Raw genomic sequence first — 7,582 nt, 5'->3', positions numbered from 1 at the left:
TAGGTGACCTAAGGTTTGGACATTATGTTTAAAAAATATAAGCAACAAATACTCAAAAATTTAAAACTAGTTTAGCCAGTTTTTCTGGAAGTGTGTTTTTTTTTCCTTCCTGATTTGAGCCGACAAGAATCGCAGGTTGTCAATAGATTAAGATTATTTATATTTATAATAATTATCTTATTTTAAAGAAATAAATGCTCATTGCATTGGCAGATCATCCCATTTGCCTGCTCAGATCAGGGGCAAATACACTTATTTTAAGAAATCTTTCCTGATTTTTAGATCCACTTTTGCAGTGAACAGCTTCTCTACGCTCAGTGTAACCACAGATTGTAGAATATAACTCCTGAAAGTATTTAGATGCCCAAAAGCAATAAGTATTTCCCATTAGATTACGACAATAAGTTGTAATATTAAACCTACAAGATTAAAGAAATGAAATTACTATAATAAAGTTGTAATATTACAAAAAATAAAGTCATAACAAGAATGATGCCATATTACCGCATTAAAGAAGTAGCCTAGTTTAATGTTCACTCAGCTCTGCAGTTTGGTTGATGTTTGGAAGAAAATTAGGAAAAAACAGACAAATACACCACCGTATTTAATAACCTCATAAAGGTTGATTAACTTTTTAAAGCCGAGGTATTTTACTCTGCCCAAAAATTATGAAATGTTTTAGTTGACCAAGTCTATGCCTGATATAAGAGTGGAATTTCATGTCTCCGAGCCACATGGCATCAACATATACTGTATATTACAGCAGTGATGGTTAAAGGCCAGGTTATCTGAAGACGAGTTTCTGAGATACAATTAATTTAGTTTATGAACAAAGTACAGCCTTAAAGAAAGACCAACAGCTGAAGCATTTCAGGTCTGAAGGTTCATATGAAAAATCTATCCTGAAAATTTTTTTTTTTAAAGGTCAGATGATCCAGTTATCTGTTATTTATAAAATAATCTCAGGTAACTTTTTAGCAAATATTCAAAAATCAGAGCCTCAGCATTAGGCCATTCAGGCTTAAACCTCTTCAGGTCTATTTGATTAAAAGCTTTCGCACTTTAATGGACAGATTTTGACGTCACCCAGCTAATCAGTTGCATTATTTTTTTTTTGCTTGCCTTTATATCATTGCAGGAACGGTGTTAAACTTCTTAGGGAAGTCTTGCGTTTTCTTGCATAATGCTGCAGGGGGACAAAGAAGAGTAATAATGGTGTAACAGGCGTCTCCGTAAGTTTGCCTCCTAAAAGGAGACTTTTGACTTACATGGCAACCCAGATTGATAATATAGTGCTCAGATTTGGTTCAACACGTGATCAGTTTGGATTTAATCTATAAACAACAAACAAAAAAAAAGGGGGGGGGACGTAACTGGTTGTTAAAAGTATTTTAATGCACCTTAATACCAACAAGCGTTACGTATTAGTTAACCATCAGCCTGAGCCTGAACCTTTATATCAAGTTCAGTCATGAAGTCATAAAGCGATTTGGAGAACAGATACGTTCTAGTTTATTATTCAGTCTTTGGTTGATATCTTTCATAGCCAGTGTTTGCATTGTTCTGAATTTTAATGCAACTTTATATATATGATATATATAATATTCTTAAAGTTTGCTTCTTCTTCAAAACTAAAACTTGATGACATTAAAATGATCCAACTAAGAACCTCACAATGACTAAATACTTCACAAGTTAAACTTTAGTTTCTCTTAAAAATTATATCTATTGATGCAATGATTCTTATTCTTGAATCTTGTGCCTTAAGAATTTATCCAGGATATAAACTGATACTATTTCCTTCATAGTGACATTTGGTTTTCAGCACTGAAATGTATCAACCTTTTAAAAGGAAAAGTCCCGTCAGAAAGGAATAATCAATGGATCATCATTTATAACTAAAACTAATAAGTTCACAGTGATTTATGGAAATTGGCATTAATTAGTAAAAAAATAAAATAAATTAATAATAATTTTAGTTGGTATCACTGAGTCTGGGACCAGCCATTTTTGGACAAATATATTAACGCCTCACTCCTGGCAGTGATGTCACGGTGCTGAGCGCCATTCTCCCCGCCTTATAAACAAAATCAATGGGAACAACCAGACACATCTGCAATCAACAACAATTATTTAAGATTTCAAGAAGACTTCACCATTGAAATACGTGAGAGCTATAGTTAAACTGACAATGCCCACGTGCATGGCAGTTGGAGGTTGCAATACATCGGGTAAAAGTGAAAAAGAAATGAGTTATTTCACCTTTCCGATTCATGATCCTCCAAGTAAGGATTTGTCTTTGGATTGCCAACTTGAAGAGGGAAGATTTGCCATCGAACTTCTGGCCAGAGAGAAAACACGTAATATGTAGCCAACATTTGGAAGAATGTTTTCAAGATGACTTGGATAATAGCTTGTTGTGACAAACACCAGATAAAGCACTGGGACTTGATCAACAGCCGATACTGCACCGTGACGTCACAAACCCATAGGTGGCCGTAGTGTTCTTTGACGAACATGGATGTCTTCAGTAAAGCACATTTAATTGAAAATTACTCTTTTATTGAACAGTATGTAACAATTTCATATTTAAAGCACTTTCAGAAGATTGAATTCTGAATATTACCAGACTTTTCCTTTAATAATCATCAGGATACGGTGAAAAACACTGAGTTATTCTCCACAGAAAAGTGGCTGTGGCAACTGGTCTGGTGCTTTCTACCTACATGGGTCAAAAACATGATGAGCTGAGTTTAAAAGCACTTTGTGATCTCCGTAATGTGCAAAAGCAGGAGAAAAAATTTGATTATGTGCCATTTCCCCCTACTTTTAAAAAGCAGCTTTTTTTTTAAACAAAGATTTAATAAAGCTATGAATTTTCTCCCCATGAAGCCTTTTTTTATGTATGCTATGTATGTTATAGTATTTGTTTGGGTTTCAAAGACTTTGTAATAAAGTAATCATTTTTGTACAAAATTGATCAGCATTATTTCATTTTGTCTGTGTTACATGAAAAAGGTATTAGAATGTGCCTTCAATCCATAGTGTTTTATTAATACCTTAATATTTACAGTAACTTGATTATAGGGCTAAACTTAAATAAAAAAACACACAATCCTTTCCATTGTTCCTATTGGCTGTAGCGCCTTAATAGAAATGTGTAATAAGCTTTAAAGTATATTTATTTTCACTGACAGCAACCTAATCTCCCAGAGGATGAGAATAATGGCCCCAAGAATCGCTTCAGGGAATAAGATGCTGTAAATTTGGTCATATGATTTATGAGCAGGAGGAGAAAAGTAATTGGTTAAAAACAAACTTAGAAATAAAAAGAAATGTAAATTTTTAAAAACAATATCACAAGTGGTGTTTTTCTTTATTTATACATGCTTTACATTTTAATGTCTTGTGTTATAAATAAAAAGGATTCTGTTTGCTGTTTAATGATGGCAAAATATAAGGCAGTTCATTATCCCATCAATAATGAAAAAGAAATAATTTGATTTATAAAGCAGATTTAGGTAAACAATAAAGCTCAAAGAAAAAAATCAAGTTTCTTTTAAAATATTCAAAAAAATTGAGGAAGCAGGAAAAATTCTGTTAAATTGGATATGTATTTATGTCCTGATAAAGAGACCAGATTATTTTATCTCCTTCTCCAAAGAAGCAAAGAAAATAGAAGCTGTCATTAAGGTAAGGCAGATTTGTGTTGGATAGGGTTGTACTAAAATATTCAAATAATACAGATAACTAGAAAAATATTTGATAGTCAATACTTTTTTTTTATTCCACTGGGATAAAAAATGCCACTAAAACCAATAAACTAGTTAAATTAACTTGCCAGGAAACCGTTTCCTGTTAAGTAATTTACTTATAATTTTCTTTATGACCCTCGGTTATTACAGGAGGTGTGAGAATAGTGCATGCACACGTATTAACCCTTAGTGTGGAATATTTTCTTTCCTTTGAAATAATGTTAAAAAAAAGGTTGAAGCCTTCTCAGCGTTTCATGACTGGCAGGATGTTCTCCATTAGTTTATTTTGACCATGATGAGAAAATGAAGGATCTTGTATTGATTCTTGTTTTGTTTATCATTTTACATTTTTTCTCTTAATTACAAATCTGTTTTTTTTTTTTGGATTATTATTCTTTTGAAAATGTGTTATTTTAACGACTTATTTCAGAAAATAGATCATATTGCAGATGAAGTTAATTCAAAGTATGTAATATAGTTTTATATGTTATTACCTAAATACAATTCAAATTTATAAAATACAAAAAAAGATAAATTAGGCTAAACTTGTAATAATTTCCGACAGAAAAGTCTAAGAAAGCTCCCTTTTGACAGAGTGGTATATTCAAGCATGCTCATGGAAAATTGAGTGGAAGGAAAAAGTCAGTAAAAAAATCTCATTAATATTGATGGCCCCAAACTTCACAGTGCGCATATCCAAGACAATGCGCTGCATTCTCGAGCCGGTGATGATGGTGAGATGTCAGGTGTATCTTATTTCAGCTAATGAGCAAAAGGTAGGTTATCTTCTTTTCTCATTTAAACATTAAGGACCAAATAAAAAGGTGTAAAGTCACAAACACTATGGGGAACCCCATCACTGTGTTTCATTAAGTTCAAAGAAAGTACTACCATCTAGACGACTACTTGCTCGCCTAATGGAGATACTGGTTGAAATTTACAGCAACCCTTGAACCGCTGTCTCAGAAGACACTGCTACCATAAATGTCAAGGTGAATTCATTAGAAAACTATAAAGTGAAATAACATTCAGACGACACTAAAGGAACATTTTCAAATTAAATAAGATTTGAATTGCTTCAAATTTCACAACAAAGATCAGAATCCACTGGTAAGATGGCACCAAAACGTATAACAACCCAAACGAAGTGGGAAAGAAGATGCTGAGGAGGGACAGAAAGTGATGCAGGCAGCAAATGAGCAGGAGAATAACAACAAAAAGCATCAAGGAGGTGTTCGAGTGAGAGTGGAAGACGGGGACATGACCACAGAAAGGATTTTGATTATCCGTAAAGCAAATATAATTATGTATTAAAAATGTAACACTTAATGGTGCATTTATTAATTTCCCAATAAATGAAAATATATAAACAATTATGACTTTTAAGATGAAATTATCCTTTTTTATCTTCAAACTATGAATCTGGTAGGGCTTTTTTTTATTGCTTCATACTTTTGAGTTTTACGGGTTGTTTTTTTTTTTTTTTACAGGCTTGTGTTGTAGAAAACTTCTTGTAAAAGGCAGAAAAAGTAAATACTGAACCACTGTTTCAGCGTTAGGCTCTCAACCTGCTGACATATTTCCTCTGGGAGAGACTGATTTTCTTCCAACACCAGATCAACGGCTTTAGGGTGTTGTGCCATATGCCATGATCATACTTTTTGGACATTGGGAAGCAGTGTCCATATTTCATCCTGATAGGATGACCAGAGGAAAGAACACAGCTTTGGTGGATAACAGCTGGGGGACTTCTGCAGCCCCCCCCTTTTCAGCCAAAGTCACAGGCAAGTCACATGGGAGCCACCAGAGGTGTGAAAACCTACCCCTCTCCCCGTGAAGCCAGAGAAAACCACAGAGCATGCAGGATTCTGTCTCTTTCTCTCTTTTGCTCCCTTCTGCTCCTGCGTTCAAAGCTGGGGCCCACTGTGGCCCACAGTGGAGATGCGGGCCCCAGGGGAACCAGATCCCCAGAACCATCAAGGATGAGTCAGAACTCTTCAGAACCTAACTGCTGCAAACAGAACTTTTGCAACACATTTCTCTTGAGTTTCAGAACTTACAGAGCCAAACTGGACGAGGAGCATGCCCTGGTGTGAGACTCAGAGGACCCCTTCTGTGAGGCTGAGACAATGAGTCCCTGACTGCAGAGCTGCAAAACTGGATGAAACACAAGCTTTCCAAATGGACATGGAAAAAGGTTTGCAGGTCTGGCATGATTAGGGACAGAACAAGCAATGTGTCTTTTGATGATGCTAATCATATCGTGTGTTTACTGCGGAGTAAAGACAACGCTAATTGATGCTAAAGAATGGACTGCATGCTACGCTATGCTACAGGAATATGTGTTGAGCTGTTGCTAAAACTTAGACAAGCTTTATTCACTAAGGATTTAAACACTGAAATAACATTAGTGTTTATGTGTTCCTCAAATGCTCATTACATTTCCATTACCAAGTATGACCAAGAGTCATTTAGTGGAATCCTGATGTCTATTCGCTGCTAGTTATTTCAAAGAGGGTAAAGAATCATTTAGCTAAAGGTTATTGGTTCTTGATTAAGCAAATCATTCAATAAAACATTATTTGGCCAAATAATGTTTTATTCACCTCATGGATTTGCATTGTGAATTGGTCTGAAAACATTCCAATGTCCTTAAAATTAGTGAAAAGCTAATTTGATCATATCCCAAATTCTTCCAGATAAACTTTGGTTTCAAACACAGAATCCATCTTAAACTGTAATATGTTTTTCAACCGCTTTCCCCTTCCTCTTTGTACATAGTAGTTAGTTTAGTTTAGTTGAGTTTTACTAGTCTTAGTTGAGAGTTTTAAACTGAAATACGTTTGATGTGGAGCTGAATGATTTTTGTTAATAAAATCTATGTTTTGAACAGAAGTTGTGGTGAATTTATTCCATGTATGTGCAGAAATAACTGTTTGACCATGATTAGTGCTCGAATCACTCTTTCATCTATTCTTCTAACACACAGTTAGTAGGACTGTGTGTCATAAACAGTATATAACAGCTGAAATAATATCTGATTAAATAAGATATTTTACCACCCCTACAGGGGAGGGCAATACACATCTTAAAGTATCATAAACATAAATTCCCAGCGGGCTGGGAATAGAATTTAACTATAGAATCACAACAAGGGTGTGGAGCCGACGCATTGTCGAGTTTCATGAACACATCCAATGGGACAGGAGAGTCATCTTCTCCCTCATCCACTGACTTGTCTGTCTTAGCCTTCTTTCATAAATCCCCTATCCTAAAAATGCAAGGGAGAAGTTATCCCCTTTTTTAAAAAGCCATTGGTCTCTCCCTGATGCGGGCTCTTAGATATATACATGTTGGAAAAAAGATGACAATCCCGGGTGTGAGAAGTTACTACAAAGTTCTCCATGCGAAAAGCAACCTCTGGCACCTAAAGTCCTTATCAGGAGGTAATGTGAAGAAACTAAGTACTTTTTGTACCTACTTGATCCCCACAAAGGCACACAGCAATGTACAAGAATGTTGTTGATACTTAAATGTTTTTACCTTATTGTTAGTCTTGGAAGAGAGCAATTGGAAGCATCCAGCTGTTGTGCTAACTCTGCAACATAACTACCCAATAAACTTTGTCTTCCTAAAAGGAGATAAATATAAATGTTTGAGATGTGTTCAAGGAAAGAGGGACTCATCCTGGAATCTTATTTTACTTCTACTACATTGTCACAAGGTCCTTCCCCTTTGCTTCCATCGGGACACTAGGATCAATAGAAGAACACTGGATTTACCACCTCAGTGTTTATATGTTCAGAGTCTGTTTAGTGTCAGGATGT

The sequence above is a fragment of the Cyprinodon tularosa genome, unplaced genomic scaffold (assembly GCF_016077235.1).
Source record: "Cyprinodon tularosa strain WSP-4 unplaced genomic scaffold, ASM1607723v1 ctg1017, whole genome shotgun sequence".
NCBI lineage: Eukaryota > Metazoa > Chordata > Actinopteri > Cyprinodontiformes > Cyprinodontidae > Cyprinodon > Cyprinodon tularosa.
This window is presented reverse-complemented; position numbering follows the sequence as displayed.